General features: G+C 36.5%; 1 protein-coding gene and 1 long non-coding RNA gene across 6 annotated transcripts in view; one reads left to right on the top strand and one right to left on the bottom strand.

The window, feature by feature from the left end:
- Positions 1-26333, top strand: part of LOC140848369 (uncharacterized) — a 69087-nt gene that overhangs the window by 33565 nt on the left and 9189 nt on the right. The window lies entirely within an intron of this gene.
- Positions 457-26327, bottom strand: LOC118971730 (uncharacterized). 2 transcript variants are annotated; one of them, XR_005060330.2, is made up of 3 exons: positions 24595-26327; positions 3539-3666; positions 457-3286 (listed from the first exon to the last, which is right to left on the bottom strand). It is a non-coding gene; the product is annotated as an uncharacterized lncRNA (long non-coding RNA). The 2 variants fall into 2 exon arrangements; XR_012129136.1 differs by lacking the exon at positions 24595-26327 and adding an exon at positions 3993-5312.

Genomic DNA, 26333 nt, shown 5'->3' with positions numbered 1-26333 from the left:
TGTGCCAGGTAGTTTTACTTACTTGGTCACATATGATAAGATAACAGATAGAGCTGAACTAAAAAGTTTTTCAAGAAAATATTGAAAAACCATGAAGAAGCCAGGATTTTTTTGAGTTTAAGAATAACACCATTTCTTATTCCCAGTCTGCCCAAAAGATTCTCAAGAACAGGAGTCTAAGGGCAAATACCAAATCTAGGATTTTGTAAGGAAAATATTTCTAACTTTAGCTTGGTAATTTTATTAAATTCCCAATTTACCAGAATGCCTAGGGATTTAATCCTATGACTAAATTGATATTAGTTTACAAATTAAAGCTCAATTTAAAAAGAATAAATGTTTGCTTCAAAGTTGTTAAATGTTTCCAAATTATGTTATTCATTTTTATATGTGTATATGTATAAACAATTTCTAGAGGATATACACTGAAGAGTAAGTAAAGGATGCCTCTGGAAAAAAGGATGAAGAATATAAGAACAGGAAATTTTTCTTTATATATTTTTTGAAAATTTTCTGCATATGCATTAATATTTCAAGCTAGATAGATTAATTAATTTTTAACATAAAAAATTAAAGTATCATTGATATACAATCTTATATTGGTTTCAAAGGTACAACACAGTGGTTCAACAGTTACCCATATATTAAATCCTCACCCCCTCTAGTGTGGTTACTATCTACCAATGTAGAAAGATGTTACTCTCCATGCTGTACTACCATCCCCATGACCAATTTACATTGTGATTGCAAATTATTGTTCCCATTTATCCCCCTCTTCCTCACTCTTCCCACCCCTACTCCTCCTCGTTGGTAACCACTAGTCATTTCCCAGTGCCTATGAGTCTACTGCTATTTTGTTCCCTCTATTTTGCTTTGTTTTTATATTCCAGAAGTAAGTGAAATCATATAGTATTTATCTTTCTCTGCCTGGCTTATTTCACTGAGAATGATACCCTCTAGATCAATCCATGTTGTTGTAAATGGCAGGATTTCTTTTCTTTTTATGGCTGAGTAATATTCCACTGTGTGTATGTACCACCTCTTCTTTACCATTCATCTATTGGTAGTCCACTAAGGTTGCTTCCATTTCTTGGCTGTTGTAAATAATGTGGCAATAAAAATAAAAGTGCATACATCTTTTCAAATCAGGAATTTGTTTTCTTCAGGTAAATTCCCAGAAGTAGAATTACTGGATTTAATGGTATTTCTATTTTTAGTATTTTGAGGAGCCTCCAAACTGTTTTCCACAGTGGTTGCACTGATTTCCATTCTCACCAACAGTGTAGGAGGGTTCCCATTTCTCCTCATCCTTGACAACATTTATTATTTCTAGTCATTTGGATAGTGGCCATTCTAACTGGTGTGAGGTGGTATCTCACTGTGGTTTTGATTTGCATTTCCCTGATGATTAGCACTGTGGAGCATCTTTTCATGTGCCTTTTGGCCATTTGTATTTCTTCTTTGGAGGAATATCTGTTCTGGGCTTCTGCCCATTTTTTAATCAGATTATTTGTTTTTTGAGTGTTAAAACATATGAGTTCTTTATATATTTTGGATGTTAACCCTTTATCAGATAAGTTGTTTATGAATATATTCTTCCATACTGTAGGATGTCTTTTTGTTCTGCTGATGGTGTCCTTTGCTGTACAAAAGCTTTTTAGTTTGATGTAGTCCCACTTGATCATTTTTATTTTGTTTCCCTTGCCTGAGATGTATCCAGGAAAAAACTGCTCATACTTATGTTCAAGAGATTTTTGCCTATGTTTTCTTCTAAGAGTTTTATGGTTTCATAACTTACGTTCAGGTCTGTGATCCATTTTGAGTTTACTTTTGTTTATGGAGTTAGACAATAATCTAGTTTCATTCTCTCACATGTAGCTGTCCAGTTTTCCTAACACCAGTTGTTGAAGAGGCTGTCTTTTCCCCAGTGTAGACTCATGGCTCCTTTTCCTATATTAATTGACCATATAGAGTATGCATTAACTTTTATAAAAATTAATTTAAAATATTTAATGAATATAGTAACAGGTATAGTTACATGATCTGGCCTCCATTGAAATCTACCAAGTATAGCTAAATCTTTACTTGATGAATTGTCTTCATATGCTCTTCAAGGTTTATTTGTTCAATAAACATACAGATATGTAACTTGATTGGATCCATTTTGATGTGGAACATAACTTCAGAGTATTTTTGCCACCAAATATTTTATAACACTTACTGATTTCCCATTTGTTGCTCTCCTAAATGTAGATCATGTTTTTTAAAGTTAATATAAAATTTTCCCAATAAAGCCAAGCCCTTTCTCTGTACTTTGCCCTATGCATCTCTTCCATCTGGCTGTTCCAGAGTTATACCCTTTTATAATAAACTGGTGATCTGGTAAGTAAAATGTTTCTTCTGTGAGTCACTCTAGCAAATAAATGGAACCTAAGGGGAGGGTGGTGGTCTTTGGAATTTCCCATCAATAGCCAGTAGGTCAGAAGCAGAGGTGACAACCTGGACTTGTAATTGACATCTGAAGTTGTCGGGTAGAGGGGAAGTTTTGTGAGAACTTAATCTGTGGTTTCTCATGCTATCTCTCGGTAGTTACTGTCAGGACTGAGTTAATTGCTTTGTGAAGGTGTGGGAACACCCCTCAGGCTCATTCCATGTTGGAATTGGGTGCACACGACTTTATTCTCCAAAACTTGTTATTTTCTGTTTTTGTAATAGTAGCCATCCTAATGGGTGTGGAATCTTTCCCTTTAATAGTGGGTTTAACCCATTCACATTTAGTAGTTACTGATTCCTGACATCTTATTTTATGTTTTTTATTCTAATATTTTCTTTATTCCTTAACTTTTCTATTTTTTATTAGATAGACTGAATTTTCTTTCTTTTTATCCCCTCTGTCCCATAGTGTGGAAAGTTATGCATACTATTCCTATTCATCTATTGAAAGCACTTTATTTTTCAATCATTATTCAAAGCTCATATTTACTGAATACTTAATATATTCCAGTCCCTGTGTAGATCTTTTTATGTTAATTATATCTGTGTAACAACTCTATGAGATTGGTTCTATTTTTTCACAAAATTTTTTTAGAGTAATTTTGGATTTACACAGTAAAATGGCAAAGACAAGTTTGTGCTTTATTCACATTTCTTTAGCTTTTGTTGAATGTCTGTTGTCTATTTCAGAATACCACATTACATTCGATGGACTGTCTCTTTAGGCTCTTCTTGGCTGTAACAGTTTCTTGGTCTTTGCTTTTGATGACCTTGACAGTTTTGAGGAGATGGCCTGTAATTTTAATAAAACTTTTAAACGTGCTTTTCTACAAATGTTCAGAATGAATCAGTATAATTTTTTCCTCTGGAACAAGATAAGATCTTAAGCATCTCATGTTTTGTAGCAACAATCTGAAATTTTAGTTCCAGTTTATCATTAAACTCTTTTTTACATTTTTTCTTTTCAATTTTTTTGATTAAATTCTTTCTTAAATGTCTTAACTTTAAGATTTAAGTATACATTTTATTAGTTTATTTTTCTCACCACTTCCACATGTTTTGAATTTTATTCTCTTTCTTGGATTCCTTGTTTTTTTTCCTGCAGAAAACTTTTTCAGGATGGATGAATGGGTTGTAAACTTTCCGTGTCCTTTATGTCCATATGCTTTAAATCTGCAAAATGAAAATAATAATAAGTACCTCACAGAGTTGTTAAAGATTAAATGAGGCAGAGGTTTTAAGTTTTTCACAGAGTACCTGGCACCTTAAAAGCAATGAATAAATGTTAGCCCTTGTTACTACTGCAATGAGTACAGATTATTTTGTAATTATAAAGAAAAATGCACACAGACATACACAAATGAGGAGGAATAGTGGTGAGGAAGGTTATAATAAAAAAAGACATTTGATAAACCAATAGAACAGATGACACAACCCTTATGATCAACTCGATAAATTTGGAAAAGGCCTGAGCATTTTTGCCAAGCAAACATTTTAACCTGTGTTATGCTGTCATCTGCAGTCCAGAAAGACACGTGGGTATTCGAAGCCACACAGTCCATCTGTCTCCTCAGAGGTCACTGGAGTTTATCATCTGTTGTGTACCCTTAGTATTAGTCTGGAGGTTTCTCGGGAAATGTCTTTCTAGTTACAAGGACTGACAATTTAATTTAAAGATTAATGAGCACAAAATAACATTTGAGAAACACATGTTATGTCAAATGCATAATGTGTCTTCCAAAGAGGGAGTTAAAAAGCATCAGAGTATTCTTTATACAGACCAAGATTTCTTCAATTGATTCTTTGTTATTTATGAGCAAGGAGAGAGAACAAATTGTTATGCCTGACACTAGATTTCAGGACTGGAATTTTGTAGTGTGATTCATGTAGCTATATTTAATATTTGCAGAGTCATAGAGTAACTCCTGCCAGAGCTCAGGGAAACCTTCAGCCGGGGCGGATCCCTTCTCTATCAGTGCTATGCTTAGACACTCTTATTGAGTGGTCTTGGGATAGCATATAAATCTACTGCACACTTGAATGGCAGTCCTGTCCTGTGATTCCACAAAGGACAAAGCATGCAAAACCCTCTCGTTCTTTTATATTAATTTAAGAATGTGTTGCTCTTATAAAGATAAGATGTTTACTGCTCTTGACCTTGTGAAAGGTCTGTGACCAGTTCAGAATTTTTAATACCAGGGCCTCTGGTAGTTTCCTGTGTTCATAGGGTGGAATCCTGGAACCTGAGGTACATACAAAAAAAGGAAAAGAATTAAAAATGTGTGGGTTTCTAATCATTAACTTAAATCTTATAATGTAGTTGTAAATGTTGATGGCACAATATTTAAGTAACAAAAGACATGGCTTCATCAATTTGTACTTTAAAAGTTTTCACAGAAAAGAGATAAAGGATAATATGGCTAATAAAAGAAATGCTGATAAAGTATTAGAAAGATCGGAACACCTCTGATGGCTTCATACTCCGAGGGGAAGCATGGGCAATAAGCAAACACAAAATACAACAGCTGGGTGGACTCAGCAGAAATAAGACAGGCTTTCTTTTTACCCTGTACATTCCCCTAAATAGAAACTAAAAGGAAGAATAAAATTGCTCCAAATCATGATGGGGAACATTTAAGAATTCTAATATTGTAAATAGATATCCATGCAAAACTAGAACAGGACATAAAATTAATCCTTAAGTATCAAATAAGAGACTAATAAAGCAATAAAGATATTTCAGAGGTTTAAAGTAAGTCCTTAAACAATGCAAAAATGAAGACATTTTATCAGATGTCATATATGGCAACCAATACATACCAGGCTTTTTCCAAGATCAAATGATATGAAATACTTTGTGCAGTCCAGCCCATCTCTCTCTCCTGCTCCAGCAGCAGCAAAACCGCACCCCTCTCCCTTCTCAGGTACAGATAAGCTCTCCTTGCCCAGGTAATTACCCATTGACATGGAGATGTACTTCACTCCACCCCTGAGGAAAGATGCAAATGCACTAAAAGCCATACTTCTGTCCACCTCTGAACACCTGTTGATATATGCAGATGTACCAAAGCCAGGAGAGACATTCTGGCAATGTTACAATTTTACCCACAACACCAATTTTGACTTCTCCTTCTCCTGTTGTCTAATTGTGAAAAGATGTGTTTTCCAGGTTGCCATTTAAAATTGTCATGGAAAATTTCAAACAGATATGAAGTTAGAAAGAATCATATTATGAACTCCACATACTCATCCCTTACTTCAGTTAGTCCTTACTAGCTTTTGGCCAATCTTATTCCATTTCTAATCCCACCCGCTCCCCTGATACGGATTATTTAGAAGTAAACTCCAGACATCATTGTCATTTCAGTTAGAATTCCAAAAACATAAGAACTTTTCAAAAAGAACCTTAATATCATTCAGCATCTTAAAATAGAAAAATTCTTTAATTTCATCAAAATCAAGTCTGTGCTCCATTTGCCTGATGGTGTTATCATTTTTAAACAAATTGTTTGAATCAGGATCCAAAAAAGGTCCTTTCAGTGTGATTGACTAATATCTCTTAAGACTTTAAAAGTCTATGGGAGCTCCCGTGATCTCCCCACGCTCCGTCTGATCTAGAGCCAGTGACCAGCTGGATGACCCAGCATTTCTTACCCTCTGCCTGAAAGGTGCCATCCTTCTGCGTTTCCCCCCTTCTCTCCCCTCCAGGCTCCAATGGATCTGAGGCTCTGAGCCTGACCCAACAAAGATTCTAGGATCTAGGAGGGAACGAGAAAACTGTTTTTAAAGAGCCCCTCCAACAGGACTGAGGGCATTTTCTCTTCCTTCCTTCTTACTAAAACTTTTATTGACCACTGGTATAAGACATGGGAAAGACACCCTCGTGGAAATTTCAGTGTAACTTTAATATTTTTGGTAATATTCTCATTCCAGAATGTTTCAGAGGGGGAGCACTTTGCACAGGGAAGTACAGTTGACCTTTGAACAATTTAGGGGTTAGGCTTTTGACTGCAGCCCCCATGTAGTCAAAAATCCTAGTACAACTTTTAAACCCCCAAAAACTTAACCACTAATAGCTTAATGTTGACCAGGAGCCTCACTGATAACATAAACAGTCGATAGGCACATATTTTGCATGTTATGTGTATTATATACTGTATTCTTACAATAAAGTATACTAGAGAAAGGAAAAACTTGAAAAAAACCTGGCAAATGTCTGAAAAATTTTCTGTCTTTCTTGCAAATAAAAAAATCTGCATGTAAGTGGGCCCCTGCAGCTCCAACCTGTGCTGTTCAAGGGTCCACTGTACAAGCAAAAGTGAATCATGACCAATTTCTGTTCCTACATTCAAAATATTCATAAGTTAAATGAAACAAATATTCACAGGCTCAGAAAACTCCAGGACAAGAAGTCAAGTCTGTAAGCCAAGAAAGAGAAAATTGTATATCTCCTTTATACCCATTTAAAAGAGGAAAAAGCCATCAGAGGGCACATCATTTCAGTAAAGGGAGATGGGGAAGCACCAAGTAGGTATCCAACCAGCTATGCAACATGACTGCACAACAGATGACACAACAAATATTGTTTCTTGCTTCCCCCAGAGTTTTAGGAACCAGCTCATTGAATTTTTTGAGCAGTAAAGAATTTGACAGATGACTAAATCTACCCCACTCCCCACCTAGGTTTTCATAAATGAGAAAATGGCAGCCTTAAGGGGCTATGAGCTTTGCCCAGAGTTGAAGAGCCAGTAACCTGCAGAGTGGGTGACATATAGGCCACCTGACACCTATTCCAGGGCTCTCTCCATCTCTCCTGCCTTCCTTCTATAGGTTTGAGAGAGAATCTACAAAGTACTGGTGGCAATTTGAAGGAGGTAATGCCAGCAGTAAAGGTGACCTGACATCACAGACATTCTTGAACCTGGAGATTCCCCTGCAGGAATAGTGCCTTAACCCTCCTGGTTCAGTAGCTGGTCTGTGAAATAAACTGACAACAGGCAGATTAGCAGCAGACAAGTTGTATGAATGTATTTGTTTTTGACCTTATGTGTATGGGGGGCAACACAGGATAAAACGTGAATGTTCAGTGAAGGGCTGCAGTTTGAGAGCTGACGTTCGTCTTCACAGGAAGGGGGTCGGGTGTGTGTGTGACCAACTTAGTGCAGAGAAGTGACTTGCAGGAGGCTGGAGGGCCCTGCGGCCGGCTTGGGACAGCGTGTCTGGGTGGGGTGCCGCCTTCTAGTCCCTCTCCTGGGGTAAGTCAGTCTTCCCTGCTGGTGCCACTCCAGCGCCTTCAGTTCAATCACCCGTGTACCAAAGCCGCATATTGGTTGGCGTGTCCTGAAGCCCCCCACCATTAAATGTATTATTCATTTGTCGAGTACTTCTATGCCCCAAGAACACTTGGAAAGCTTTCGCTTGCAGCATTAGACCTCCGCAGACTCTTTTCATGCTGCCGTTTGTCATCACACAGGTTGCCCGGGAAGGGAGGGTCTCTGCCATCCGCGTTGGCGCTGTGTTTGCACCGTGGCTCCTTATTTGCTCCTCGTGCCGTCCCAGCCTCCTCACCTCCCCATCACAGCCAGGGTTCGACTTGTTTTGTTTAGACAGTGGCCAGAAAGTTAAAAAGGGACATCCCCTGGTGTGCAGGCAGCTCTCTGTCCTTGAACTCTTTGTTTCCCACTCCCTTCAAAGGTCTTAGTTTGAAAGGTACTTGTCATTATCAACTTGTTCTACACCCTTCTTTCTTATAGATAAGAACACTGGAGCCTAGAGAGGCGGAAGGCTTGCTCAAGGTCACCTGAAGTGCCAGTGGCAGATCCAGGCATGGAAGCTGGGTCTCCACGGCGCTATATTTGGACCTTGCTTTATCACAAAGGAGAATAAAATCTATGCAGCTACCGCGGGACCTGTGCAAAACAACTTCCGTTTGTGGTTGAGATAACTGACACAAGAATTTTCAGTAGCAGAATTTCTCAGGTTGATGAGGGAAAAAAGTCCCCACTGGGAAAAGATTTAAAATGAAAAGCTGTGGAAATATATGCCTTTCTGAGAAAAGGTGTTTAACCTGCTTCCTGGAGGGACCGTGTGAGGGGACATTTAGGAAGCATAGGCTGACCCAATTCACACAGGCAACACATCAAACTCTGGCCGAAGGAGACCTGAGAAAGAGCTGTCCTTTTACTAAATGTAAACAAATACCATCTTCCTTTTTTCCGTTTGATTTTACTTTTTAAAGTAATATGTGCACATAGGAACAGTTTCAATAGGAAGCTGAAGCTAATCATGTGGAAGCCTTTAGCTTGTGAGCCCTTCTACAAGACAACTAGAGTTCTCTCCAGAACAGTGTCATGGAAAACAAAAAAGGCAGGAACTGTTCTGTAATTTAAAAGTCCAAAGAGATAAAGCAACCGAAAGCAAATTGTGAAATTTGATTAAATCCTGGATGGAGAACAAGATATATAAGTGGCATTTTGGGGTCCATTGAGGACATTTGACTGTGGACTGTGTATCAATTCACATAGGGGATCACAAGGGGTTATTGTTCATTTCCTTAGATGTGGTGATGATTTTCTGAGTACAGTGGAGAAGGTCCTTGCTCTCAAGAGACACCAGCTGGAGTATTATGAATGAAGCATTGTGATGTTTTCAGCTCACTTCGAGTGTTTCAGAAAAAATAAGGGAGAGAGAAAGCCAATGGGGAATCCAGGTTGAGAGTGTATATATATTTATTGTACTGTATTTAACTTTTGTACAGATTTGAAACGTTTCCAAGTAAGTCAGAGAAAACAAGTCTAGTGCAAAAAGTCTCTTTACAAAGAATGTAGTCTCCTGTTTCCACCCACTTCCTGTTTCCCAGGATATCTGCTTTCAATGTATTTAGTTGCTTGTTCTAGTGTTTACCTACAAAGTTAGAAATAAATGCAGATTCTGCTATTTCTTGAGTCTATAATTTTAGATCTATGGAATAACTTGAGTATAGTAGGTGACCATTTTAGCTCTTTTGTATTGAGATCTATAGTAAACCCTTTTACTATAATAACTAAATTATAAAGGACCATGTACTGATTAGCAAAACAGTATGCAGTGACTACAGTTCTCATACTGTAAAAACTACCTTTTTATTGCACTTAATTGCCTTATTTCTTCTGTTGCTTTGCTTTTTCGGCACTGTTGTTAAGTGTTTTCTCACCTAAAAATAGCAGCCCTGTAAAGTCCCAGTCATTGCCACTTCCCCCCAGACGATCTTTATCAGATGCATTTTCCTTCTGAGGGCACCTGGTGTGGAGCTCTCTGACCACCTGTTTGGCCTGGGCTGCATGTCCCCGAGGTCTGCTGTGCAATTATTAACTGGGACTTCCCTCAACACCACCCTGGGAATTCCCACTGCATCTCTGCTTGTTGGATCCCTAGACTCAGGACACCATGGCTTCTTTGGCTACCTTATCTTACAAGCTATCTGTGTTTTGTTGAGAAGGTGAATTCCATTCCAGTTCCTGACCCTTTATATGAGGCCTTCTTTTTCTCTCTAAAAATTCTTGGGATACTTTCTTCTGTCCGATGTGCTGACATTACACCATGGTGTTCTTTGATGTTGGTCTTTATGCATTCATCATGCTGGATGCTCAGTGGAATTTTTTATTCAGAGACTCATGTTTTTCAGCTTTTGAAAAATTTATTGAACTATTTATTCAATAATTTCTTCTGTTTCATTTTTTCTGGCCTATCTTTCTGGGAATTTTTAGCCATATATTGAGCTTCCGCATTGGCCTTCCAATTTTGTTACTTTTTTCCCCTGTGGAACATAAGCTTTTTGTTTTATTTTCACAGTTATTTTAATTTTTCATCTCTTTTACTATTTTTTTTCTTTTTTGCTATTATATGTATTTATATCTATCATATTTTTAGTTTCCAAGGACTCTTATTCTCAATTTTAAGGAAATAGTTTGTTCCATTTTAAGCATCCTATTCTAATTTCATGGATACAATTCCTAATTTTTCTGATGGTATATTTTTAAAATTTTTTTATTAAGGTTTAATTTGCACATAGTAAAGTATGCAAACATTAAGAGAACAGTTCAATGAATTTATATATAAATATGAATAATACATATAATATTGTTATACATATTATATTTCTATACAATATCATTATATTTATGATTAAAGAAATTTTTATAATTGTGTATAATTATTGCTTATATGTAATAACTATATATAATTCAATAAAATTAATTAGGTAAATATGATATCTAACATGCATACATTTATAATTTAAATATAGTCACATAACCATTGATCCAGATCAAAATATAAAACACTTTCAGCACACTGCCTTGTGCCATCCATCAGGCTGCCTTGTGCCCCTCCCCCATCAAGTTTCCCCACAGAAATAACCAATATTATCACCTCCATCATATTCCATTTTTCTCCTCCTTTAAGTTAGATATCCTTGTATAATTTTTAGTGAGAGAGCTCACATGAGGCATCCTTGACTTATGACAGTCTACTTTGAATTAGTACTTTTACCATTTACAAACAATGTAAGAACCTTGCAGCAGCTTAACTCTCCTGTTTCTTTCCTGCTCTTCATGCCCTTCTCTTCATGTATTGTTCTCCTATTTATGTTACAGGCTTATACAGTCAATAGTCCTGTATATTTTCCCCTTTTTTACCTTTTTCAGTGCTCTTCAGTGCTTCTTGTAATTCTCATCTTCTTTCAGTGACCAATTTCCTTCAATTTCAAGTTTCTATGGTATTTCATTGAATACAGAGCAGTTAGCAACAAAGTCTCCCGGTTTTTGTTTATCTGAAAGTGATTTTATTTTGCTTTCATCTGAAGGATATGTTCACTAGGTATAGAAGTCTGCTGGCAGGGTGCCTTTTCTTTCTTTTAGCACTGGAAAGATGCAGTTCCATTATTTCATGGCTTCCATAGTTTCATTGAAAAATCAGCTGTAAATCTAAATGTAGCTTCTTAAAGATATGTTTTTAACTCAAATGGCTTTTTTTTAATGTCTGTATTTCAGCAGTCTGCATATAATGTGATTGAACATACATTTCTCTGTATTTATTCTGCTTTCAGTTTTCCAAGCTCCTTGAATCTATGATTTAAAGTTTAACAATCTCAGGCATTATCTCTTCAACTGTGGCTGCTGCCCTATTCTTTTTCTCCTTTCTACTTAGGACTCTATTTGCACATTTGTGAGACCCTTTGCTATGTCTCATCAGTCTCTTATGTCAATTTTTGGTGTTTTTTCTCCTTGAGCTTCAGTTTGGATATTTTTCTACTAATCTTTCCTTAATTTTATTATTTCTATTTTCAGCTATATCTAGTCTTTAAATTCTTCTCATAAGTTCTTATATTTTTCAGTCCAAGAATGTTCATGTTTCTTTCCATAGATTTCAATCTATAAATGAATTATATATTTAAATTCTCCATTTTTTAATCCACATTTTCCTCCATTTACTTTTACACACTATTCTTAGTTAAAGTCCTTGTCTGCTAATTCTGCTATTTGGATTATTTGTTGGTCTGCTTTTATTGTTTATTTATTTATTCATTATTTCTTATGTGGTTTTGTCACTTTGAAATTGTTTTTTAATTACATGTCAGACATTATGTATAAAAGAACTGTAGAGTCTCCAAGTGATATTATCTTCCACTAGAGAGAGCTTCATTTTTCCTATTTGAGGTATACAGTATGAGCAGTGAATCACCTCAGTCTAATTAGGAGTTGAGGTAGATCAGGATTGGGTTGCAATTTTAGTAAGGCTCATTCACCTGTAGTTCATCCATAACATATGTCTTGGTAATCTCCATCTTGACTTATAATTTTTCATTTATTTCTCTTAAATGAAAGCCTTAAATTAAAAAAATTGTTTTTATATGTTGGAGTTTCTTAGTTGGAGTCAGTGAACATCCCCATCTCTTACCTAGCTTATGAACAGTTTGAAGAGAAATGATGGAGGCCAAACTATTGTCATTTTTAATGATAGAGGCCAAGCTAGAAAACAGGTTTTAGGCTTGTTCATGAAGTTAGCTTGTCAATATTAAATCTCAGATTAGGCAAACTTTCTTATCTACTACCAGTTAGTCTTTGATGGGATCAAACTTCCCTATCTAGGGGTACTATCTCAGCATGAGAGCACAGTAGAAAATTAAAAAAAAAAAACATACAGCCAAATCCACTTGTTTATATATTTTCTGACTGTTTTCAAACTCCAATGGCAGTGCTGAGTTCTTAGGAAAGAGACCACTGTATGGCTTTTAAAGCCTAAAACATTTCCTACCTGGTGCTCTACAGATAAAGTTTGTTGACTCCCTATATTAGGCCATAACTGACTCTATACCACCTTTTTTTCCCCTCTTTCTTTCTGAGATTTTTAAAAGAAAGAAGGTCTAACTTGACAAAAGACCAGCTACATCCTGCTCTATCTGTAACAAATGTTGACACCTTTGGCTCTCTGGCTATTTGTCAAGGTTGTTTCTTCCTTTTAAACAATATAGCTTCCAATCAGAAAAGCAAGACATGGTATCGACCTGGGAGTTAGGTGGAAACAGGACATCTACTATCAATAGAGCATGGGTTTCCTGCAAGACAAAGTCAGGCAAGGTTACCCATAAGTTCTCCCAGCAACTGATAGCCAAGACATCTCAAACAATAAGGCAACCTTGAGTTCATTCTCTCTAAAGCTTGAGAGTCTCACTTTGGACAGGTGGAGTACTTGTTTATCCACACCATATCATAAATATCTCTCTACCAGCATGGCTTTATCAATTTGGCTAGGGACACCTTTGGCAATCACTTTGATTCATTCAGCTTGTTTACTCTTGAACTCACAGTCATCTAACACACTAGCAGCAGAAGCTCTGCTAGTTCAAATGTGCTATTTACCCTTCCATAAAGACCAGTTGCTGGTGTTAGTTGTGGATTTGGATAAGGAGGGCCTCCTCAAATGGCTGCCTACCCAAGATTTTTACACCTGCATGAAAATGAGAATGCTAAGAAAATGAGTTAATGTTTTTCCATGTTGGTGTATCCATATTTTACTTTTAAATTATCCATTCTTATGGGGAGTGGCTGGCACATGTCATCATGATGGAAGCAGTCCTATAGACTTCAGGATGAGTAAAGAGACAAGCTCTCATGTGACATGGACTCCAGCAGTTCCATGGGTAGTAGTGGTGATTATGACGATGATGCCTGAGATAGACTAAATTATCAGCCAGTATATTCATCAGCTTTGTCATAGGGCTCATCCTGCAGGAGGATTTTATGTCCCCTTTACATCATCCTTGGCCATACAGCTTGCTTCAACCAAAGGGATGCACACTATGCAGAAGCAGAAGCTTTAAGAGCCGTTGCATATTCCTTTCCTTTACCTAGAGTCAAAGATGTCTCAACCGAGAGTTTGCTTTCAGCCTAGGTCCTGGAATAAAGAATATGTGCTGTGGAGCCATAGGTGGCCTGTGACAAATACGTGTTTGAAGGAGACATTAGTTGTAGCAAGTCACTGAGATTTGGAGGTGATTTGTTATTACAGCATAACTTAGTGAAAGCCAAATATTATGATAATAGCTTGAATTTTTGGTGATTTGTTTGTGATGTTCAGAGCACCAGAAAAGTTATATTCCCCTAGCCAAAAAATGAGTAATGTGTGGGAGAAGGTGTATAACTTGCTTGGTGTTACCTGATCAATCAATAATTAGGATAAGATTTACAATCTATCTTCAAAACTTAATATTTCCTAAAATAAACATTAAGGACCATATGAGTAATATTCCTAAATCTCTCCTCAGATCAGTAAGGTAAAAAATCATTGATAATGTTGTTCTAAGATATTCCCAAATTTGGCTTTTCGTAACTGGTATGGGTGATCTATTTGACCAATCTATTTCACCTGGGAGTGAAATGAGAAATTTTAAACCCACAAGTACAATATATCCAAATGTATAAAATTTAGATAAATGTCACAAATGCAAAAGAAGTACAACATATTTATTAAATAAACATATATACAATTTATCATACAGTGTAGCAAAAGTACACAGTAACAAAGGTGGTGTGACTTGCAGCAGTGATAAAAGAATAAACAACTCAAACACATGACATAGACACAGAGTGAAAAAAGACAAAAAGAGAACAGACTCTATGATTCCATTTATATGAAGCTCAATAACAGGCAAAATCTAACATGTCAGAAAATGGAGCAGGTGTGGTTAAGCCATAGGATGGTACTGATTGGGAGAGGGCAGGAGGGAGCTTCCTAAAGTACTGACAATACTCTGTGCTGGTTTGAATGTTGGTTAAACAGGTGTATACATGTGTATACATGTGTGAAAGTTCATCAAACTGTCACTTAAGGTATGTGTATTGACCATATGTAAATTATTCCTCATTTTAGAAAAGATTAAGGTATTGTGCTTTAAGATTCACTAATGAAAAGTTGCCAGGGTACATATAGGGTATTTTGCAAATGTTGATTGTAAAATTCACTTTATTACTAAAATATTTAAAAGAGATCTTTAACAGTAATGAGCTCAGCAACAAACTGACATCCAATAGGAGAGCCAAATAGTTAACAGCACTAACTTGGTAGACATGAGAAAACTCAAATGACAAGGTGTAACCTTTACTTTTAAAAATGTAAATGCTGTTTTCTTCTCCCAAAAGGGATGCCATGGTAGGAATAGTAAAATTCAAATTCAGAGTCTTTGATCAAAGACTCTGTTTGATTCCTTTATATTAGGAAATGTGATTAGAATATGAAGTGATTCATTGAGATTAGCAAATATTAGAAAATGCTGTCCTATATGTTTAAATCATAGATATGAAAAATGTTTACCTGGTTAGTTTGAAGCTTACCGTGAATAAGGTGTGGCACTGCCTCATGAGAAGATTATAAAAGAATATGGGAACTGGTGCATTGTCCTGAATGCATTGACAGCATAATTAGCATTTACCAAAAACATGCTTAAAGTAGATGCTGGATGGTACAGACTATAACTCAAATGACTGTTAGTGTTCATATGTATTGCAGCAAAGTTACCACACGACCAGAGACAATTGGGAAAGTTTCACAGAGATTTAGGATTTGAATTTAACCTTGACAGATGGCTAGAATTTCAAGTGGGCATGGGGTTTTCCAGGCAGGAAAGAGAGCAATAAAAATAAGAAATAGAGGCACAAATTCACTAGGCACATTTTGGCTACTGCCAGCGGTTTGACCAACCCTGAGGCTCTAGGAGGCGAGAAGCGACAGGACTGAAAAGGTGAGTGCTGGCTCTGAATGTCAGGCTGACAATTTGGACCCTTACGCTTGACGTGTAGAGCCACTGAGGATTTCTCAACTTGCTCTTAATATAATGCTCTTAATATGTTTTCAGAACTTTACTCAAAGGACGCTTGCAGGATTAATTGGATGGAGAAAACCTTGGGATGCAGAGCTGCTAAGCTGCAAGCATGAGGTGGTCAGGAGACAGCTCAGCCTTGCAGGGACTGTGGTACAAGTGGAGAGGCAGTGATGAACTTGAGTGGCATCCTTTGGAAATAAATGGCAAGGCTCCATTGCTGATCAGAATGAGCAGAACTGAGTGACCAGCGAGATAATAGTTTGATGTTGTCTGTTCTCTGGTGTGTCTCTCTGACTAGCTGGTGATGGCTGCCTAGAGCGGTGTACGGAGCAGGACTGGGAGTCCGCCTCCACACTCTCCAGGAGACCCAGAGGATGATCAGCTGTCTGTCCTCCCTGGGCATGGGTATGGTGATGAGAAAGCCAGGCCAGCGGCAGCATGCCTTTGAAATGCCACTCAGCTTTCTCTCAATTCTTTAGTGAATCCAGCAATTCAATTCAAGTAGCACATGTTTGAAATATTTAAGAGTTGATTAAAAAAAAAAACTTCTTTGAGCTTCCATGTCACCACTGACTTTTGGTCCTCCTCTTCCATCTAAGGCCACCTCTCAGCATCCTTTGCCAAGTCCCTTCACCATCTGCCCTGGGCCTTCAGACATTGGAATTTCTGAGGACTTATCCTCAGTTCTCTCTCCTCACACCTCTCTTACCTACCTCTCTGGCTTCAAAAGTCATCTGAACACAATGAATTCAGAAATTTATCTCTAGTCTTTCTTATGAACTCATGTGGACAAACATAACTGTCTATTTAACATCTCTATTTGTATTAAACTCACAAGATCCAAAACTGAACTCAAACTAATCCCCTCACTGACTCTCACCTCTTTCAGTATCTCCTGGCTCAGGAAATGGCTCTATTACCTATCAGGAAGTCACCTGTGGCAATCCCTCCTTCACCCTCCCTCCACTCTCTTCTAATCCCCCTCCACAATGCCATCAATCACCAAGTCTGTGAAAACAGTATCTCTCATTCTATTATTTCTCATTTGCATCTTGAATCCATGCAATCATCTCCCTACTGTTAACACTCAAAGTCAAGTTGCCATGTTTTGTTTTGTTTTATTTCACTTCAGTTGCTATTACCAACTATCTCCACCCTTTTCTTTCTTAAAGTACTTTTTGGAGGCTGTATTGGCAATACCAACATATGACACAAGACTTGAAATGTTCAACAAAAGAAAAGAAAGTTAAATCTTCTTATCCTTCCTTGTGTCTCAGTCACCCAGTTTCCCTCCTAGAGGCAGCCACTCTTACTGGTTTCTTACAGAGTTCCAGAGATATTTTATGGAAATAATAGACCATATATATAAAATTTAGCTATATATATGATAATAACTATATATAAGACACTATATATGTTATATATGTGTATTCTTTAATTTTTTTCATGCAAATGTAGCATTCTCTACAGATTAGTCTTCACTTGCCTTTCATTGAACATAGCTTGGAAATCTTTCCGTTTCAGTAAATGTGAACCTGCCTTATTATAGTTAATGGGTGGCACTGTATTTTATGGGTTTTGTCAAATTTACTTAATTGGAGCCCTATTTAGATTGTTTCCAATCTTCTGCTGCTATAAACAGCATTGCAATGAATGAATATAGCTGCACATGTGTGTTACTATATTTATAGTGTTTGGGTCCTTAAAAACATTTTCAACTTTCATGTAATATAATTTGTCAATCTCTTCTTTTACGGTTTCAAGGATTTGTGTCATATTTAGAAAGGCTTTCTCTACTAAAAGATTATTTTTAATTTTTTGCATATTTTTCTTCTAGTGCTTGTAAGGTTTATTTTTCACTTTAAATTTTTCTATTTTTTAGCAATTGATTTTGGTGTAAAATCCAACTTCATTTTTATCCAGATGACTGTTCTGTTGTAGCAACATCATTATGGAGTAATCCGTCTTCTCCCCACTGATTTGAAAAGTATTCTCGTTAGATATAAATGAGTCCTGTGTATGCAGTTCTGGCCCCAGCCTATTCCATTATGCCTGCCTTTTCATGCACTAATATCATACTCTTTCAGTTATTGTGGCTTTGTCATTTGTTTTAACATGTGCTACACTAGTAATCCCTTCTTATGATTCCTTTTCAGGATTTTCTTAGCTTTTGGTAATAATAAATCATTTCTTCTAAACTTTAGAATTAATTTGTCAAATTAAAAACAATACCATCTTACTATGCTGATGGACAGTGACTGTAATGGGGTTGGGGGGGGACTTGGTGAAGGGGGGAGCCTAGTAAACATAATGTTCTTCATGTAGTTGTAGATTAATGATAACGAAATAAAAAAAACAATAGTCATTGAATATTTTATCACTTTAAATTTACATATATAACTTGGGGGGGAGGATTATATCTTTATATTATTTAGCTTTCCTATCCTGATGCAAATTATAGCCTTTCTAATAGCATTTAAACATTTTATTTATACAAATCTTGCACGCTTCATGGTAAGTTAAATTTTACTTGTTGCACTTGAGGGAGGGTTGTTTTTTCTAACAAGTCAGCTTTTTTATACAGGAAGCTTGTTGTATTTCTTTATAATAATTTTTACTCAGCCACCTCACAGAATTCTCTTATTTTTTGTAATATTTTTTTTTCATTTGGTTCCCTTGAACTTTCTGTGTAAGCAATCACATCATTTGCAAAGAAAAATTGCACAAACCAATATCCTCAGAAAACTCTCAAGTAGTAGCTATGATATTGGGTATCTTTATCTTGCTCCTGACATTAGTAACAATGCTTTGAGCATGGACTTGAACAATGTATTTAAATTATGCTTTTCCTCTGATTCTTGCCTTAGCTATAGCTCAGGAGTTCTGAGTTAATTTTTTTATTGTGCTTATTTCTCTAGAAATAATGCAACTTAGATTTTATCTCTTCGGTAACACAAATGTTAAGAAAGAAACTTTCAACTTCCAGGAGGTAGAAGCTTTTGTTTTTAGTGTATTGCTAATATCTGGTTATATCACACTGATCAGTGACTGTTTTTTTGAGTTATTCCTATTTTGGGGAATTATTGGTAATTTAAAGGAAGAATTGAGATTTTATTTGTGGCCTAACATGTTATCAGTTTTTGTAAATATACTGTAGGCACTTAAAGAAGCTTATTTTGAGAATAGAGTGTATGTATCATTTTCATCTACCTCAGTGATTATGTTATTTAGGTCTTCTGTGTCCTTATTTGTGTTTATTAATCTGATCTGCTAAGAACTAAGAGTCTTCTGTCTCATTCCTTGTGTTTCTAGTAATTTTTGTTTTGTGGCTGTTCATAATTTTTAGACGTGTTCTTTGTCCTTTTTTGCCCGGAATTGACCACTATGTAATATAAAGATCATGACTTGCTATCCTTTATTATGCATTCGCATCATATATTTCTTTACCGATTTGTTTATTTGCAATCACTGTGTAAAACTGTCCAGAGTATTCCATCTCACCCAGAGAGAAAGCAAAATCTTTCCCATGGCCTACAGAGTCCTGTGTGGCCTGGTTTTCCCTGACCAACCCATGTATAACAGCACTCCTCACTCCCCACCCGCCTATGGGCATGTGTTCAGCAGCTTAATTTTTCTCCATTGAATTAATTCATCGTTATCTGACACACCATGTATTTACTTGTTTCTTCCTTTATTATCTGCCTTCTTCTAATCTGAAGTTTTTTGGGGGTGGGAACTGTGTTGTTTAGGTTCACAGGTATCTCTCTAGCATCTACTGTATACCTGGCACATAGTAGGACAGTATATACTTTTTAGTGAACAAACAAATCTTTCTGGGTCAGTATGTTTTAGGTGTGTCTCTTATAGACAGTTTGTCTGCACCCAAACTGAGATGATTTTTTCTTTAGATACCATATTTTGTCTCATTACTATAAGCCATGTTAGAATTAATTTCCTGTCTGCCATGCAATTCTACTTAATTATGAGGTTTTCTTTTAATGTTTATTTTTATATCTTTTTATATGCCTATGCCTCATTTATCAGCTTTAAGATTTTTATCTCTGGTTATAAAAAGAATAAAGGAAATATATTTCCCATCTTCTTTCCACATTGCCTACCATTTTTCTAAGTTATTTCTTTTTTATATTCTCAGGATTTTTAGTGTCATTATTTTGTTTGGTAAATTCTCTCTATTTGTCATCCAGTTAAATGGATTTAGTGCTCCTTAGTGCTTAATATTTGGTTCTTCTATCTCTTAGTTGGCTGAATTTCTTTCGGTAGCAACTTCTTTAAAAATTGTTCAGGGGAACTGTAGTGCCATGCATAAAATCCTCAGATTACACATACTTTCTTTGAGGATGCTAAGAATGCTCATTGGATGCTGCTGTGGAGATATCTGAGGTTGGCCTGGGTCTTTCCTCCTTAGGTAGAATGACATTCTTTATATATGGTTTACTGAGGAAAACCCCAGTTTATGCTTATAATGACTAATAATGTATATGTTGATTATATAATTATTAATAATATCTATGGTTACTCTCATAACTGTCCCAGTTAGGAAAACAAATTATATGGTCACCTACTTATGGATAACTTGATATTTTTAAAAGATGCTTAAAGAATTATTGATCATCGAAGACCAGAAATTTTGATATTATGTCTTCATGTTTATCCTTTTTTATGGGTTCTTTTTTGGAACAAGAGATTTCCTTGTAGTTTGTAGATTGACCTCCTTTTTTATTTTGGAAGTTTACTTGAATTACAGTTGACCCTTAACAACTTGTGGGTAGGGGCACCATCTCTCCACAGAGTTGAATATCCATATATAACTTTTGACTCTCCATAATCTTAACTACTAGTAGCCTTCTATTGTCCGGAAGCTTTAATGCTAACATAAACAGTCAATTACACATATTTTATATGTTATATGTGTTTCATACTGCAGTCTTAGAAAAAGGTAGCTAGAAAGAAAATGTTTTTTCCAATTGTTGCAAATCTCCAAAAAATTATGCAATATATTTATTGAGAAAGTCTACATATAAGTGTACCCATGCCGTTCAAACCAGTGTTGTTCAAGGGCCAATTGTATATCTTTAAGTATTTTTGTTCTACACTCCCCCTCGTTTTTTTTCTTCCAATGGGATAAAAGTTATGCATGTTGAATGTTCTTTGCCTTCCACATATAAACATATTCTTTCTAATTCATTAAAATATTTATTCACTTTTATTTCACTTTTTCTTGTTTCTCTCTTTCCAATCCTCCATATCCTTTATTATGTTTTTTTCACAGTGTTCATTCTCCTTGTGTTGTCTCCTTGTGTTTGGCCTTCATTTCCAGGATTATTTTTTCCTAAGCTTTCATTCCTTTAGGTTGTCTGGGCATCTTTCCTGAGATCTTGTACCTCTGTTTGCACTCTTGGATTATAGAGGGAACAAACTCATTAGGCTTTCATGACTCAGTGTTGTCTGTTCAATTTTCATCTACTCTATCACAATTTCATCAGCTTCATGGCAATATTTTTCTATTTAATGTTCATCATTTGCCATCTTTTTTCTCTTTATCAGGTACTTCTGGCAATTTAATTATATAGGTTTTATTTTAATTCATTTTTAAATTATGAATTTTGCTTAACTAAGTTTTTTATGGACAAGCAAATTTCAGAAGATTCCGATGGAGGAAGGGTGAGGGCTATGTTTCTGAATAACAGACAAAGTGTTGTATGCCTGAATGTAGTCTTTCTGCCTTTATTTCTCCCTCTCATCAAAGATCACTGCTACATTGCTGCCCATGATGCTGAGTCTCCCTGCTCCATGATTTCTCACCGACAAGATGCCTCCGACAAATACAGCTTTTCCATGTGACTCTTTACTCAGTACCATATTCCTTGCCTATCTAGAACCTGTGTCCATTTAAACTATTAGAATTACAAAAAGATGACGCTGGGAAGATAATAGAGAAAATACAATGGAATTATAAATTTACTTGATTTATCCAAATGAAAGTGGGAAAGAAAAAAACAAAGGGACAAGGAACAGATGGCATAAGTAGCAAACAAATAGCAAGATGGAGGCATAAACTCAGTCATGTCATACATTAAATTAAAATAAAATGGACCAAATTTACAACTTAAAGGCAAGGATTATTAAAAGATCCAACTATATACTATGTCACAGAGTCACACTTTAAATATGAAGGCAGAGGTGGAAGGGTGAACAGATGTAGAGACATACAGATGGAAAATTACATATTATGTAAACACCAGCAAAATAAGGTTGATTGCAAATTAATATCCCCCAAAATAGATGGAAAGGCAAAAACTACCACCAGTGATAAAGGGGGACATTTCATACTACTAAAAAGGTGAATTCAACAGGAAGACAGAAGATTCATAAATGTATGTGTATCTAATAACATATCTCCAAAATATAAAATGCAAAATTTAACAGAAATTAAAGAGAAATAAACAAATCTGCAATCACAATCGAAACAAATCTACAATTATATGTCTCAAAAACTAATCGAGTAAGCAGCCACAATCAGTAAGGACACAGATTTGAACAGCATTTACAGCTAAACTGACCTAATTGACATTTATAAATCATTTCACCCAACACAGGCAGAATACACATTATTTTCAAGCACACAGAGAATTGTCATCAAAATAGGCTATATCCCAAGCCATACTGAGTGCAAGTCTTAACAAACTTCAAAGGTTTGAAATCATGCAGAGAATGTTTTCTAACCACAGTGGAATTAGGTTGAAATCAATAATAAAAACTAACCTGAATATTAAGCAACAAATTCCTAACTAATCCACATGTCAAAAGAAAAGGACAGTGGAAATTAGAAATACTTTGAGTTGAAATAATAATCAAAATACAATCTATCAAAATATGAAGGATGCAGTTTGAGCAGTGCTTAGAAGATAAGTTTATTTATTTATTTATTTATATCTTATTTATTTATTTATTTTTACAGAAAGAACATTATGTATACTAGGTTCCCCCCTTCACCAAGTCCCCCCCACATACCCCTTCACAGTCACCGTCCATCTGTGTAGTAAGATGCTGTAAAATCACTACTTGTCCTCTCTGTGTTGCACAGCCCTCTCCGTGCCCCCCACGCACTATACATGCTAATTGTAATGCCCTCTTTCTTTTTCCCCGCCCTTATCCCTCCCTTCCCACCCATTGTCCCCAGTCCCTTTCCCTTTGGTAACTATTAGTCCGCTTAGAAGATAATTTACTGATTTAATGCATAAGGTAGAAGAAATTTGAAGATTAATTATTTAAACTCCATCTGAAAAAGCTAGAAAAATATGACCAAATTTAACCCAAAGAAAGGGAAAGAAATATTTAAGAGCAGAAATCAATGAAATGGAAAAACAAATCTATAATAGGCAAAATCAACATAATCAGAAGTTGGCCTTTTGAAAAGATTAACAAAAATAATATAATGTTTATAAGACAGATGAGTAAAAAAAGAGAGAAGACACTAATTATCAGTATCAGTCAGAAAACTGGGATAGCACCACAGATCCTACAGATATAAGGATAACAGAAGGAAATTAGAACAAACTTAATTTGATAGATTAAAAAAGATGGAGAAATTCTTTGAAAAAATCAGTTTATCAAAACTGATACAAGAAGAAATATTTGAATATTATCATATCTGTTAAAGAAATCAAATCTGTTATTAAAACCAGTCTCTCCATAAGAACTTCAGGTCAAGTGCCTTCACTGTTAAATTCTTCAGAAAATTCAAGGAAGAAATGATAGCAATCTTATACAATTCTTTCACAGAAAGGAGAAAAGGGATATTTCCTAATTCATTTTATGAGGCCAATATAACTTTGATAACAGACTGACAAGAACATTATAAGGAAAGAAAACTACAGACCAATATACCTGATGAACACAAAAATCCAAAATAAAATACTGGGAAATTAAATCCAGCTATTTATGAAAAAGTTAACATATCATGACCAAGGCACTTGAACATTTGAAAAGTAATTCTTAATAAGAAATCACTAGCAAAATAAAGGAGAAAACCATAGGATCATCTCATTAGGTGCAGCCCAGTCACTTGGTAAAATTCAATACATATTCATGACAAACAGTAAAGTAAGAACAGAAGAAAACTTCCTTAATTTGATAAGACTATATACAAAAGCCTATGACTAATATGCCAAATTCTGAATTGTGAAATACTGAATGTTTTTCCTCTAGGGTCAGACAAGAAACAATGTTTGCTATCACCACTTATGTTCAACATTATACTGGAGGTTCAAGTCTGTGCAATAACAGGAAAAAATTAATGAAAGATGTATAGTTTGAAAATGAAGAACTAGAAGCATTATTCACAGATAATATGATTGTGTACACAGAAAATCCAAAGGAACTTATAGACAATTAAGAATTACGTGAAGCTGTGGGATATGTGATCAACATACAAAACTCAGTTGTTTCTATTTATTAGCCACAAAAAGTTAGAAAATGAAATGTAAAAACCAAGAAAACTGTTTTAAAAAGCCCCTCCAATATTACTGAGGGCATTTACTTTTCTACTAAGTCCTGGAATGGTCACTGGTATAAGGCACAAGAACAACATTCTACTGGAAATTTCTGTGTAAATTTAAAGTAGTATCACTGGTAATGTTCTCATTCCAGAATGTTTTAGAGGAGGAGAACTTTGCACAGGGAAGCACAAGCAGCAGTGAATTGTGAGCAATTTCAGTTGTTACCTTCAGGGTATCCATAAGTTAAAGCAGATAATTATTCACAGGCTCAGAAAACTCCAGGACAAGAAGCCATGGCTGTAAACCAAGGGGAAAAAAAATTGGATATTTCCTTCATATCTATTTAAAAGAAGAAAAAGTCATCAGAGGGCACATCATTTCAGTAAAAGGAGATGGGGAAACACCACCAAGTAGGTATCCAACTGGCTATGCAACATGAACACAGCACAGATGACACAACAGATAATGTCTCTTGCTTCCCCCAGAGTTTCAGGAACTGGCTCTTGGAGTTTTTCAGCAGTAAAGAATTTGAGAGATGACTAAATCTACCCCACTCGCCACCTAGGTTTTCATAAATGAGAAAATGGCAGCCTTGAGGGGCTATGAGCTTTGCCCAGAGTTGAAGAGCCAGTAACCTGCAGAGTGGGTGACATATAGGCCACCTGACACCTATTCCAGGGCTCTCTCCATCTCTCCTGCCTTCCTTCTATACATTTGAGAGAATCTACAAAGTACTGGTGGCAATTTGAAGGAGGTAATGCCAGCAGTAAAGGTGACCTGATGTCACAGACATTCTTGAACCTGGAGATTCCCCTGCAGGAATAGTGCCTTAACCCTCCTGGTTCAGTAGCTGGTCTGTGAAATAAACCGACAACAGGCAGATTAGCAGCAGACAAGTTGTATGAATGTACTTGTTTTTGATCTTCTGTGTTTGTGGGGCAACACAGGATAAAACGTGAATGTTCAGTGAAGGGCTGCAGTTTGCGAGCTGACGTTTGTCTTCACAGGGAAGGGGGTTGAGGGTGTGTGTGACCAACTTAGTGCAGAGAAGTGACTTGCGGGAGGCTGGAGGGCCCTGCGGCTGGCTTGGGACAGCGTGTCTGGGTGGGGTGCTGCCTTCTCGTCTCTCTCCTGGGATTAGTGCCACTTGTTCCCTGCTGGTGCCATCCTGGGGAGGGGACGGGCTACAGTGAGCTCCTTCTGGCGGGTCTGCCTTTCGGTAGGTACAGGGCTCTGAGAAGGGCTCCCCACACTGGCTGTTCCTCCAGTGCCTTCAGCTCGATCATCCATGTACCAAAGCCGCACATGGGGTGGTGTGTCCTGGAGTTCTTTATGAGAAACAATCTTTATTCAAACTTTTCCTCCTCGTCGAATTCTCTCTCATTCCCACTCTGCAAACATTCCAGATCACAAAGTCAAAGGTGGGAGTGTGGATGAGTTGAAAAGAATGTACGTAGAGAGGAGCTTCACAGGCCATGGACCTCAGACTTTCCTAGACAGGGTTCATCTGCTCTTTCCCGGTCTGGAATTCATCATGTTGTAGTTTGTCTCCTTGTTGGTCTTCTCCACTGGCATTGGACTCCTTCAGGATTAGGGGCCAGTCTAACTCCCCTTTGTATCCCAGCACTGACCAGGGCATCTGAAACAGGGCAGACCCTGAACAAATTCATGTGCAGTCAGTGAGTAGTTATGCATTTCACAGGAGGCGATGCAATCGGTAAAAAATGAAGGCAGCATCCATGCAAGCATCACCTAAAAGCCAGTGTAGGAAGAAGGGTTCTGGTTTGACAAGTTCAGATCTCTGGGTTTTTTGTTCCTTTTACTTATATTTGACCACTCATGGTCTGGACCTTCTTCTTGAAAAAAGTCTTTAATATACAAAGTTGTAAGCTGTACATTGTACATGCATGTATGGGTAGCTCACCTGTATGAATGGTGTTTCATACTTGCTTTTCTCTCTCCAG

The sequence above is a fragment of the Manis javanica genome, chromosome 3 (genome assembly GCF_040802235.1).
Source record: "Manis javanica isolate MJ-LG chromosome 3, MJ_LKY, whole genome shotgun sequence".
Lineage (NCBI taxonomy): Eukaryota > Metazoa > Chordata > Mammalia > Pholidota > Manidae > Manis > Manis javanica.
The sequence above is the reverse complement of the archived record's forward strand: the minus strand, read 5'-3'. Positions and strand labels throughout refer to the sequence as shown.